The sequence below is a fragment of the Aythya ferina genome (assembly GCF_964211825.1).
Source record: "Aythya ferina genome assembly, chromosome: 2".
NCBI classification, from domain to species: domain Eukaryota; kingdom Metazoa; phylum Chordata; class Aves; order Anseriformes; family Anatidae; genus Aythya; species Aythya ferina.
The window spans coordinates 155096095-155110072 of NC_140297.1; the positions used below are offsets into that span (position 1 = coordinate 155096095).

Genomic DNA, 13978 nt, shown 5'->3' on the forward strand with positions numbered 1-13978 from the left:
CTCTGCTCTTCTTATGTAAAGCATATTTAAGACTGGGGCTAAAGCAAAAGGATAAGGAGCATGCCTTGAGACATAAAAGAATGATCATATTTTGACCTCAGTGGGCTTATATATCTGCAGCTTCATTATGCTGGTAATATCTAAAATTAGTTTCCAATTTTATTTGAACCCAAAGAATATTGTTCTTCTTCTTTCCCTCTAAAGCTCTGTTAAACCATACTAAATCCTTACGATCATTTAATTTGTTTCATTATATCATTAATTGTATCATAGATAAACTATGGTCCTTGTATTTGGACTTTTTATCATTAACAGTTCACTGATAGCAACCTGTGGTGCAAGTTGGATATTTGAGTTTCTTTGTAAATGCACATTAAAACAAACTTTTTCTTGTCCTAAGGCGTTGATATAAGCACACTTCGACCTGAAGTACAGAATTTCATTCTCATCTACTTCTCCCACAGACATTGAAGAGAACTTTGAATGATTATCTTCCTGAAAGAGAAATTAAAGGCAAGCTGTTTAATTACTTCGTACTTTTATCCTGGATTATTTCAATAAGTCTTGTAAGAGACTCCACTACATTTCATGTAGGCTTAACTTTAATTGTGTAATGGAAAACAGGCCAACAGTCATAATATTCAATTATTAGGAACATGTATAAGCTATGACAGTGACAGACATTAAAGTCATTCCAGTAGAGAGACATTGGCAGTGGTTGATTAACTTTTAAAAAAGCTGCTTGAATAATTAATTGGTTTCCATTCTCCGTATAATTAGTGGGTAAGTTGGCAGTACCCAGATGCATATCAAATGATATACACATCTCTCATTAAAAAAGCTATAAAGCTCATTTTGTTCCTAGAGAAAGGGAAAATCCTCTAATTTAAATGCATAAACCTCTTTCCTAACCAATGGCCAAACTTAAACAAAAGAGTTTGTGAAATTAAAAAGATGGTAAGTGTCTTTCTGTCTAGTCATGCTTATATTTACTTATATTTTGCCTTTTAGCTCTTTATCTTTTGTCTTTAATCCAGTCTCCCCTAAATTTAACAGGGAAAGTTCTATAGATTTTGATAGCATTGGTGTCCCAAACTCAAAATATCTAGTCAACTTGCTATGCAAATGTAACTGATCCTACATTTTGGTAACCTCCTTCTACACCCTATTTTGTAAGTCTCTGAATCACATAATTCAGTTATATATTGTGAATGCCATACCAAGATGTTTATTGGAAATAATGGATATATTTCACCTGACTTCAAACATCTGCAGTCTAAGGATCTACATGGTGAATAGAGGTTCCCTTTATAGTTATTAAGCCTTTTTAAAGTTAAATTCCAATGCTTATTTTAGCAGCTACTTACAGACAGGGGAAAAGAGGCTGGAGATCAGCCCCATGGAAAATGTTCTGGGACTTAATGGCAAGTTGAATATGAGTCAACAGTGTGCCCTGGCAGCCAAAATAGCCAACCATGTTCTGGGATGCATTAAGTACAGAATTGTTAGCTGGTTAAGGGAACCAATTGTCCCACTCTACCTAGCGCTGGTGAGGCCTCACCTCCAGTCCTGTGTGCAGTTTTGGGTGCCACAATATAAGGAAGACAAACTATTAGAGAGTGTCCAAAGGAGAGCTACAAAGATGGTGAAGGGCCTAGAGGGGAAGGCATATGTGGAGTGGCTGTGGCATCTTGGCTTGTTGAGCCCAGAGCAGAGCAGGCCTAAGGGAGGCCTCATGGCGGCCTGCAACTCCCTCACGAAGGGAGCAGAGCAGCAGGTGCTGAGCTCTGCTCTCTGGGGACAGAGACAGGACCTGAGGGAATGGCATGGAGCTGGGACATGGGAGGGTCAGGCTGGGTGTTAGGAAACAGCTCTGCACCCAGAGGTGGTTGGGCACTGGGACAGGCTCCCCAGGGCCATGGTTACAGTACTGAGCCTGTTGTAGTTTAAGAAGTGTTTGGACAATGCTCTCAGATATATGGCCTGATTTTTGGGTGGTCCTTTGTGGAGCAAGGAGTTGGACTGGATGATTCTTCTGAGTCCCTTCCAACTCGGGATATTCTATAATTCTATGAATGAATAAGTTGATTTTTAATTTGAAAATTTCTATGCCTTCATTTTTTATTATTATTTTTAATTATTTATTTATAGTGTAAATAAATCATTTGAAAAAAATATGCAATAATTGTTTAAAACACTACCATATTAATAAATATATTATGTATATGATCCTAATTTATGTAAATACATAAAAATGCAGGTATATACAGTAATTAACAAATACATGCACATATATTTTTGATAAGGAGTTAAAAAAATCTAACCCCCCCCCCCAAAAAAAAAGTTCATATATAAAATTGTATTTGAATCTGAGAAAGTTTGTTATAATGAATTGGGATATATTGGTTAATACCTATATACAGATATTTACGTGGTGTTATGACAAGTCGAGCTCTGATGAGGCCTTCAACTGCATTTCATTTTTCTGGAAAACAGAATATATTCTGTTATTCTTTGTTCTCTTCATGGCACGTTCAAACAAAATCAGAACTGGCATTGCTGGAGGAATAATCAGACAGGTGGCATCCAAACTAGTTTTTTATGTGTGCCCAGAGAAGACATGATGCAGCTGGCAGATTATTTTGCATGCCAGATAAGCCTGGTAAAGAAAAGAAACCCTTTCTACACAAAAACAGAAACAAATATTCAAACATATGTATATGTGTATATATATATATATAAAAAAAAAAAAAAAAAAAAAAGCAAGGACCAATGTTAAAAACAGGAAGCCTGTTCTTCTTGGATAAGCCTGTTCTTGGATAAGATTTTTGGATATTGAATATTCTTACAGAATAAACAAGGGCCTAGTGGTTCTCTTGGCAAAGCCACCTCTGTGAATGCTGTGGTTTAGCCCTAGCAGGCAGCTAAGTACCACACAGGCTAAGTACTCACTCATCCTACATGGGATGGTGGAGAGAATAGGGAAGGTAAAAGCTCAAGAACTCATGGATTTAGATAAAGGCGATTTACTAGGTGAAGCAAAAGCTGCGAACTCAAGCAAAGCAAAAGAAGGAATTCATTCGCTTTTTCCCATTGGCAGGCAGGTGTTCCACCTATTCCAGGCAAGCAGGGCTCATCATGTGTAATAGTTTCTTGGGAAGACAAACACCGTTACTCTAAGCACACCTCACCCCCATTTTCCCCTTCCTACTTCTTTACCCCAGCTTTAATTGTTGAGCATGATGCCATATGGCATGGGATATTCCTTAGGTCTATCGGGGTCAACTGTCCTGGTTCTGTCCCCTCCCAACATCTTGTGTACACCCAGCCTCCTTGAAGGCAGGGCAGAACAAGAAGCAAAAAGGCTCTTGGGTCTATGTAAATACTGCTCTGCAACTACTAAAACATCAGCATGTTATCACCACTAATTTAATCAAAAATCCAAAACACAGAATTATGTGAGCCTCTATAAAGAATATTAACTCAATCTCAGCCAAAACCATGACAGTGAACTTTGAGGAACTGTGAGATTATATGGCTTTGAGCAGTCTCTATGTCATTATGGCTATCTGAATTTCCAGAGTAACATTCAAACAAGAACATAGAGAAATATTGGACAAGATCTTAATAGACAAAAATATGGAAGATAGAACAATGCTTTACTTCAGTGGAAAATTTGGAGTCAGATGTGAGTGTAGTCCGTCTCCCAATAGTTTTCAGAATAACCATCCCAAGGTCAATTTGTTAGATAACTTTCATCTCCACTCCTCAGGCCTCACATTGTATACGGAGTTGTCATATTTGTGGGTGACTTGACCCAAACAACTGTTCAAATTCTGCTACCAAAAGTGAAGATTTTCTTTCATAAGCTATGATGGTGTCCCATGAGTGTACTGATGATAGTTCCAGCTGACAACCCAGGGACTAGTACAGAAATAGTTAACTATCCTTTGCAACACAGGTGCAAAAAGGGCTTCATATCTGTGTAGTGGTTCTTTGCATTTCTTTTGCACAATTATCGGTAATCCAATAAAGTACAAAGCAGTAGATAAAAACACTTGATATTTGATGCATTACTTTGTTGGTTGGTTGACACCTTGAATGCTTTTTAAAATATGGAATTTGATATCCACAACACATCTATCAACATGTTCTTTTATTTTGCTTTGTCTTTCTCCTTGTGAATTGTTTTTGTGCAGAACCCCACAGTCCACATGATATTTATTGTTCAGTTTTCTTATCCATCACACTGTGTGCCTTTAAATCTAAAGGCCCACAAGCAGCTTGCTTTTCCCTTTGTTGGTGGTTTGCAGACAGGGGGCTTGAGGGGGTGGTTTTATCTACCATACTAATATATTCATTTGAAGCTGTTCAGGGGTTTCTGTTCTTCTCCATATTGCTTAGTGGGGGACTCTTTAGCACATTGAATTTGTGATTTTTTCATCCTTATTTGGGCAGAAAAACTAAAGCTGTTAGAAGCCTCTTTGAAAAAACCACATGAATGCCTTTATATTGAATATTTGAATGAATCAATGTTAATTTATATTGGCTGAAGATATGCTTCATCTTTGGTTCATATTACATGCATTGACAGGTTATGCAAGTTATGTTAGGATTGACAACCATATTGTATACCACTTTCCCGTGAGGATTCATATGACAGAGGACACTTGGAATTTTATTGCAGTTTGTAGACCATACAATCATTTTTTGTTGCTGTAAAAATGAGTAGTTTTTGCATGCAGAAGTTGACATGTAAATTATTAAGATAAGAAAGGAAGTGAAAGGTTATTGCTGATTTTTTTTTTTCTTTCCAGATAAATTAAGGGACAGAGCAACAAAATGTCTTTTCAAGAATCTCCTGAAAGCATGGGGGGAAATGGAGTGCAAATTACCTAAATTTTGCATCTACACGGATCCTGCCTAGCTTGAACCTTCACATACATTTCAACCATGGGTAGATTCATAACACCAGTATGGACTAAAACAAAAGTCTAGTGCAATCTACAGCAAGATTTAAGATGACAGTCAAAAGACATAGCACACATTTACTATAGATGGCCCAGCTGTGATGCATTAAAGAGTGTCCTTAAACCATCGCTTACCTATGCATTTTTCTAATTGTTCCAAGGAAAGCAAAAACAGATTCATGTAAGTCACCTGTTTTGCTCTGTCTTGTGGGACATTAAGATATCTAGATAGAGTTTAGAAAAATTAAAACAACCAAAAAACAAAACAGTGATAGTACACAATACACAATTGCACAGAAAATGTATTTAAGAACTTCACTGTGGATGAATACATTTTAAGCAGGTATTCTGTACATGTCTCAGGAACAGATAAAAATTTCCAATGTGACTATCTTCTGTGTGGTGTACAAGACTGATAATATTCCTTTCTTGTCTTTAACCAAACATCATTTTCTACTGTATGTTATTGCACTTTAGTCTTTTTCAGTATGATCACATTAGTGTATCCTCTCTGGTTTGAATAGTAGAGGTTTCATAAGAGCAGACAAAACTTAGTTACTTGGTACCATATTCAGAGCTGAGATACAACCATATAAATAACAACATCAGCAGAATTACTCTGGGAGTAACCTGATGTGACTATGACGTGTACTGGGTACTGTACACCTAATTACGAGAACAGACTGACTGGTTGGATTGCAATTGCTTTTATGGGGAATACATCTTGTTCCTTCTACCTAAGGAGTGTAATAAAAATAAGATTATTAGAACTGTGTTAAGTTGTTATGACAACCTGAATTTAGACCCTGAAAAATTGTGTCTGGTTTCACCTGAGCATTAATAAAAACTTTCCACTTGAGGAATGCTGCTTAAATTTTGTGTAGTTGAAACCTCTGGAGAACAGCTACTATTCTCAAAACCTGCAGCTCTCATGATGATTGTGAACAGCAGAAACTAATTGCCTTGAAAAAGACCAGTAGTAGAAATGGGCAACACTCAAGGTCAGCTAATGGGGTATATGGGCTCAGGGATGTATGAAGGTACAACTATACTGGAGGTGGGTTGCTCATATAAGCTATGGAGATGTCCTTCCTCCCTACAATCCTCCTTTCTGCCAAATTTTGGAGGAAGTTACTGCCCTCTCTCAACTATACACCTTCTCACCATGCTCAGTGATTGCTCATGCTCATGCTCATTTCTCAAGACAGAACACCAGAAGATAGTATGAGGGACCTGCAAATCCTAATAAACCTGATAAACTATTTTTTTCTCTCTTTTTGTCAAAAATGGAAGAGGAGATGATATTTATCTCTTCCCCTTGTTCATGCTCACACTTTATGTCATGTCCTCAGATCAGTGAGCAAAAAGTCAGCTTCTGCCTAATTCTTGTGTTTGTGGTATTGTAGTACTGTATTTTTTTTTTCTTGTAATGTTATATACTAAGATGAACATGCAGTTTGAGAGCAGCTCTCATTTTTGTCTTCATCTTTCAATCTAAAAATATATATTTGAGATCTGAGTTAAACTTTTAAGTACTGAACATTAATATTAGGTAGTGGGCACTTAAAAAAAATTATTTAGTTTAAAATTCAATATTAAGATCTCTGAATAGTGTTATTAAATGTGTTCAGATTTGTATCAGTTTTTAATTTTTTTTTCTGTCTTCTTAAACAAAATAAAATAAGTGAAAACAGACAATATTGACTTCCTATTCTTTAACAAAATATTTAGAATTTAAGTTTGAAACAACATTTTGTTTCAAAATTTCTTTTAGATGATATTGCAGAATCAAACTGACAATATTTTTTTCTTTCTTAATTACTGTATTTCATTTGATCAAAACAACCTCCTCCATCTTTTCACTTTTCTAAATAATATTATTTTTAATTATAACATAACTTTTTTTTTTTTTTTTTTTTTTGATTTGGTGGTGAATTGAAAGTATTATTTCCCTTCTTCTACTAATGAGGCAATTAGTACATTTTACTAAAATAATTCAAAATAAATCTTTCAAATAATTCAAAATAAATTCTTTCTGGCTTAAATGTCACTTTAAAATTTTACTGGCCATAATGATAAAAAATATATATTTTTAACAGAATTTTGCTTATTTGAAACTAATATATTTACTTTACAGAAAAGCCTAAAAGTCTGAGGTGAACAAAATGGATTTCATTCAAATGTTTACAGAAAAGTCAAAATTTTCATTGAAGTTGTTAAATGAGGTAAAGAAGCAGCTGCCTCTTCCATCCCAGGACCATTCCTGTCTGGCTGCGGGGGCCCAGCCTGGTGCCCACGGACCTGAGGTCTCTGCCCTGTCCAAGGGACATGTCCTCCACTTTCCTCTTTGCAGGTTCAACCAGTAGTGAAGTTGAGTTCATATCCCAGAGGCACAGACACACAGCACACCAACGTGACCAGTCACACAAACCTGCCAGAAACAAGGTGCTGCCATCAACAACACTTACACACAGGAGTCACGTAAAGCACTGACATAGACAGCCAAGTCCTCTTTGCCTCTTTGGCTGGTAGAGACAGAAGTTCAGTAGTGCAGGCACACACACAGCACTTACCATGTTCACAAGCACACAGACATCTGGGGATCCATCAAGCACGACCCTTCTGTCCACCCAGCATCCCTGCATGTATCCCAGGCCTTCAAACCCATTTCATAAGTTGTCCACTCACCAGTTAGCCCAGCTTGAAGTTCACTGCAAACATACATGCATTCACACACTCATCCTTCATGCATACCCTATTCACAAGTCTCCCTGGGCATGAAGCATGCCTGGGCATGAAGCATTGCTCACCTGATACCATGGCCCAGACCTGACAATAACACACTGACTGGCCCCATTTTCGCATATAACTGATTCTTTTACACTCTTTTCAACCTATCTCCCTCTTCTTTGTTCCCCCTTCCCCCTGTACTTTGCTCCATGGGTTTGCAGAGATCTGCAATTTCCTGCACCCTCCTAGTCTGGGGCTCCCACTGGCTGCACAGTCCAGGTTGATGTTTCTGGAAGTGGCACCTGTAGTGTGATAGCTCGCCAATTAGTATGACTGGGAGATTTGTTTCTGATCACTGTCTCCATTTTATGTTGTCATATCTGTGTCTCAGATTTTTTTTTATTAATTTTTCCCCCTTATCATCTTGATCCAGAAATCCTCAGCCATACAACCTTGCTTGAATCAATATTCCCACATTCTGTCTCTTTCCTTATCAATTGGTACAACTGACCAGGTTTGTAACTGGTCACTCTCTCCCAGCTTAGAAGTCCTCAATCAAATAACTTTGCTGGAATAAACATTCCCACACTCTCACATGCCCTCAGTAGTTAATATGACTGTCCAGACTTGATTTCCATCACTGCCTCCCTTTCTTATTATCCTTTGTTGCACTGGAAAATGTCCTTGACCAGAGGGAGGAGGAAGAGGGAACAGACACTCTCCTTCTATATAACTTTACAAATGGAAAATTGTCCTATGTCTGTTTTGCATTTGTTAAAGTTTATATAGAACACTGAAATTTCACATTTGCTTTGAGAAGCCACAGTGACAAGTTTTAACAGGTTTTCCTAGTGTGAGAGCTGTAGATGTACTTATAATTGATGCCTGGTCAAGGTAGGAGAACTAAAACAGTAAAACCAAGCCATGTTCAGAATGACAAGTTTTTACACTGTCTAAGTTTTGAAGAGATGGCATAGAACTATATATGTAATGCTGTACATTACAATTGAAGAAGATTGCACAGAAACATATTCCCCCAGATTACTGTACCTGTGGAGTCCATGGGAGACCATGAGCAATTTACTTTGTTTTTGCTCAATGCAGCATAGTAAATCGCTTACACTGTACACTTCAGTTGTTTCGTACGTGAATCATCAAAGGCCTTTGTTGATCCTCAGACTGTTCTGATGGGGCTATTAGCAGCTTCTCATATTCAGAAGAATAGAGATGCTGTGAGCTGCTGTTGCGGCTTTGTTCTGTCATTTATAAAATGAGTAATGTTTTCTTTGCTACATATAGAAACCTTTGTTTAGGTATACAAATATATATGTGCAAATACACATTTATATAGAATATAGAATAGGTGTGTATACATATGTACATATATATTGTATAGAAAAATATGTAAAACAGATTTTTATATAGGAGTATATGTAGGTGTGTACATGCATGTTGATGGTATATACAAGCATTTCTACATATAATAAATGTTTGTGGGCTTTTCTGTTTATTTGTCTGTGTATAACTTCTGATTTTTTATTTTATCTTCATATAGCCATAATTTCAGTAATGAAACAATACAGCAATAGCAACAGGGCTTCCTGTACAGAGAGTATTAATTCTCCATCAGTAAAAGATGAGGACAAAATTAAATATTCTCAATCTCTTCTCTGCTTTTGTCCTGTATTGAATGCACTGCCATATCTCTCCTCTGGGAATAAAGGTAATCTCAACACCTAAATTTTGTCATTTGAATCATATCGTGTCAAATGGTTAAAGCTGTCTAAACAGTGCATATTCTCGGTGTAGGATCCTCTGCTGGTTCAGAAGTATAGTTGTAACAGAGATCAAAAAAATAGGTCTGCTAGAACTAGCAAAGCATTGGAAACTGAATATATATTGCAGGGTAATTTTCATTCTCCTCAGAGGGTTGTCATCCTAGATTGGTACAACAATCCCACAAAATGGAGATTTGTAGCTGTTCAATGTAAGACCCAGGGGAAAAAAAAAAAAAAAAAAAAAAAAAAAAAAAAAGTAAAGTAAATAAACCAACAAAAACGTAGTTCTGAAATAAAACAGTATTTATTTGAAGTTCTTCTATTGTCAGCTTCTAATCCTTTCTGTTCACAATAGCAGTTCAGCCATTGGAACTATTGACTTGCCAGGGTATGTGGGTACTAATACCAGTATGTTCTGAGACAGACATCTGATAAGAGAGGGAGTGAGCTGCCCCAGCTGGAGGCTGCCAAAAAGTAACAGACCCTAGAGTTGTTACCCAATAAGTCATGAGTTGGGTAATCTATCCAGAAACTGTGCAAGGCTCTCTTAAACCTGTTCTTTCTCTGAAGTTCACTGCAGTTGTTCTATTGAATGTTTTCATAATACTTTTTAAGCAACTGCCCTTTCCATATGCAAGACTTATTTGTTTGAGATCTTCGGAGTAGTTCTAGCTATAAAGATGGGTTTCTATTTCTATTTCTACAATTTTTTATTGGTGAAAACTGGTAAATAGGTTGTAATAGAGAGAACACAAGGACAATTCTACTTTGTCACAAAGTACATTTTAACCTTGAGATGCTAAAAGACTTAAAGAGTAGGAAATGAATAATCAAATTTTCTTGGAAGTATTTTCTTCATTTACAGCTGTAGACTGTGATCTACTAAGATGATGATTTAGCTGGCAGGGCGGAATATGATGAGAAAAGATAATAAAATGGCTGTAGGCCAAACCTATAAAAACACAGTAGAAATGTTCCACAGAGTCACATTTCCAAAACAGACATATGCATAATGCTTTAGACTATATGTAAGCATTTATTGATATTGTTATCTAGTAATCAATAATTCTCAGTGCTGAAAGCATTTTGGGCAGAGATATTGAAGCTATAACCAACCAAACTTTATTTTCACTGTACAATTAGAAAATAAAAATATTGCCTAAAGAATAAATTGAAAACTTTTTCTTCAAGAACTATTCATAACTAGTCAAAAAAAAAAAATATTCTGGTGACTCCTCTTAGTTTTAGTCTGTGCAACATTAGTAGAAGATGAACTAACACATGTAACAAATATGGGAAGATTGTTTTTAAACTTGTATCTTTCTCTTCTTGCCCTGCTTTCCTCCAGCTTCCTTGGACTCGTAACCTTTCTGTTCCTGTAATCCAGAACACATTTTTACACCAGCATCACAAGTTACCCAAGAGAAACCTTTGTTGGAATATTTTAACTTTTAGTGGAAGAACTTTAGATAGTTTGCCAGAATGTGTCACAATGCCAAATGGAAGATCCTTCCATAATGAAAGTCACAGATCTTGTCTATTTTTATTGTTAGTATTGAGTGATCAAGGACTAAAATCTGGTTTTGCCTTTTGTTATCACCTTATGGTTACTGTTGCCTAACATCTGTAGAAAGGGTATGTTGATGTTTTTATATAACAGTCAAAGTACCTCAGCATGGACTGCAGCTGCTTCAACATTGGATATTTCACAGTATTCATTAACTCTCTAATTGTTACTACAGATGTTGCTACTTGTCCTTCAATGAGATGTATTCTAATGCAATTGCTGTGGAATATGTTAGCACAGCTGTGGTTTTCTTTAATTTTATCTAAATATTCCCCCAAAATACACGCAGAAACATTTGCATACACATATATGCGCATGCATACACGTACATAAGTATGTGAAGAGTCAGAAACCCATCAACAGTTCAGTTGCTTACCAGTCCGTGTACACAGACTCAATGGAGGTTTTTGAGATGAATCAGAAAAATTTGTTCAATTTGCAGCAGACCAAGTAGACAGGGTAGACTGGAAGTTTTTACTAACATTTTAAGGAATTAAGGCAACTCTAAACCTCCTTTTATTGTACAGTTACATGGATGATATAAACCCCAATGCAAGTATTTCATAGCCCAGCAAAGTGCTTATAACAAGAAAATGAAAATAAAATAAAATGAAAAAAAAAAAAAAAAAAAAAAAAAGATTAAAAGTATGAACAGTAATATGACAATAATAATAACAGTAAACAACAAATTAAGGTAACATAAACTTTTTACCTTTTTAACTCTTGATCATATAAGATGTCATTAGCATGTCAGAGAAGAAATGTGTCTGGGAGACAATCACAGAATCATAAAATGGCTTGGGTTGGAAAGGTCCATAAAGATCCTTAAAGTTCCAAGTCTCATGAGGGCAGAGTAGACAGGGACAATCACCTCCCTCAACATGCTGGCCACCCCTCTGTTGATGCAGCCCAGGATGCAGTTGGCCTTCTGAGCTGCAAATACACATTGCTGGCTCATGTTGAGCTTTTCAATCACCAGATTCCCCAAGTCCTTCTCAGCAGATCTTCTCTCAATCTATTCTCCAAACAGCCTGTGCTTGGGATTGCTGCCACCCAGGTATAGGACTTTCCTCTTGGCCTTGTTGAACTTCATGAGGTTCACAGGGGCCCACTTTTCTAGCTTGTCCAGATCTCTCTGGATGGCATCCCTTCCTCTGTTGTATCAACTGCACCACTCAGCTTGGTGTCATCTGAAAACTTGCTGAATCACAGAATCATAGAATATCACTGAGCATGCACTCAATCCCACTATCTGTCATTGATGAAGATATTAAACAGCACTGGTCCCAGGACAGACCCTGTAGGGCACAACTTGTCACCAGTCTCCACCTGGACATAGAGCTTTTGACTGCAACCCTTTGCCTGTTGCCATCCATCTATTTCATTATCTACCTTTACAAATAATCCACCGTTCAAATCTGTATCTCACCAATTTAGAGAGAAGGATATCATGTGGGACTGTGTCAAAGGCCTTACAGAAGTCCAGGTAGATGACATTGGTCAGTCTTCCCATGTTGACTGATGCAGTCAGTCCATCACAGAAGGCCACCAGGTCAGGCATGATTTGTTCTTGGTGAAGCCATCCTGACTGCCTTGGATTGCCTCCTTGTCTTGCATGTGCCTTAACATTGCTTCCAGGAGGAAACAGCTCTATTTTTCACAGTAACTTAAAGTTCTGCTAAGGATTGAGGCACACCATTCTGATTAAAATTTGAACACTATCTAATGGAGAAAGACATGACAAAGATCAAAGGATGGAACAGAAACTGAATTATATTCAAATTCTTAGTCTGAGATATATTTTCAGCACTACAGGTTAGTGCACTTAGATCAAATCACAAAAAGCCTGACACGTTCTGTTTCTTGCTTTCTTCTCTAGTGTCATAAAATCATATAATTGTCTAGATTGGAAAAGACCTTCAAGATCATCAAGTCCAACCATCAACCTTAGCCACTGAGTCCCATCACTAAACCATGTCCCTTAGTGCCACATCCACACATTTTTTAAATACATCCAAGGATGGGGACTCCGCCACTTCCCCTGGCAAACCATTCCAATACTTGACCACCCTCTCCATGAAGAAAGTCTTCCTAACGTTCAATCTAAAACTCACCTGGTGCAACCTGAGACAATTACCTTGCATCTTTTTTCTTGTCACCTGAGAAAAGACACCAACACTATTCTTGTTACATTCTCCTTCCATATAGTACTAGGTAGTGATGAGGTCTTCCCTCAGCCTTCTTTTCTCTGGATTAAATAATCCCAGTTCCTTCAGATGTTCCTCATGATGATTACCTTCTAGTCCCTTCACCAGCTTTGTTGCTTTCATTGTGAAAAATTCAGAATTAATGCTTATAATTAAGATGTAACTTTAATATGAACTGATTTGCTATCATTTAAATAAGTAAGAAAATTTAAAGACAGAAGCTGTCTATGTCACAGCTGGCTTTAATAACTCCATTTTCAAGTGAGGAAATTTCAAGACTATTCTCTTGAAGAGTATTCTCTTTAGGGTCTTTTAAAACTCTAATAGGTCTAATAAGGTTAAATTCCTTATTTTCCTCTTGTCTTTGACAGACTGCAGTGTCTAATTTATCCCATCCTAAAACAAGTATCCAATATTACTTGGCCTTCTGAAGTTGTATACAACTCCCTTTGGACAACATGGCGGGGAGGGGGCATATATTACAGATCCTAGTCTCAGATGAATGGTGAATAATACATGTATTTGGTGAGTTTTCCTACAGGAATTCCTAGGAATTTTTCTGAATTTTATCTTAAAGTACAGTTTCTTTCATTTCAGGTTTGTAGGGGCAGTACAGACTAGATGACCTACCATTCTTCTGTCTACCGTATCTCTAAATCTCCAAAAAGTAAAAATCCTTGTTCTGCAGTAGCATATTTCCATGGCTTCCAGCAGATCTCCATGAGG

The 13978-nt window shown here is 37.0% G+C and overlaps 1 long non-coding RNA gene across 1 annotated transcript in view; it reads left to right on the forward strand.

Annotated features, from left to right (window-relative positions):
• Window positions 1-6655, forward strand: part of LOC311433219 — a 67900-nt gene extending 61245 nt beyond the window's left edge. The window contains exons 3-4 of the long non-coding RNA XR_014690613.1: window positions 401-513; window positions 4818-6655. This is a non-coding gene — a long non-coding RNA (uncharacterized lncRNA). The remainder of the gene's footprint in view (window positions 1-400; window positions 514-4817) is intronic.
• Window positions 6656-13978: the final 7323 nt, after the last annotated feature.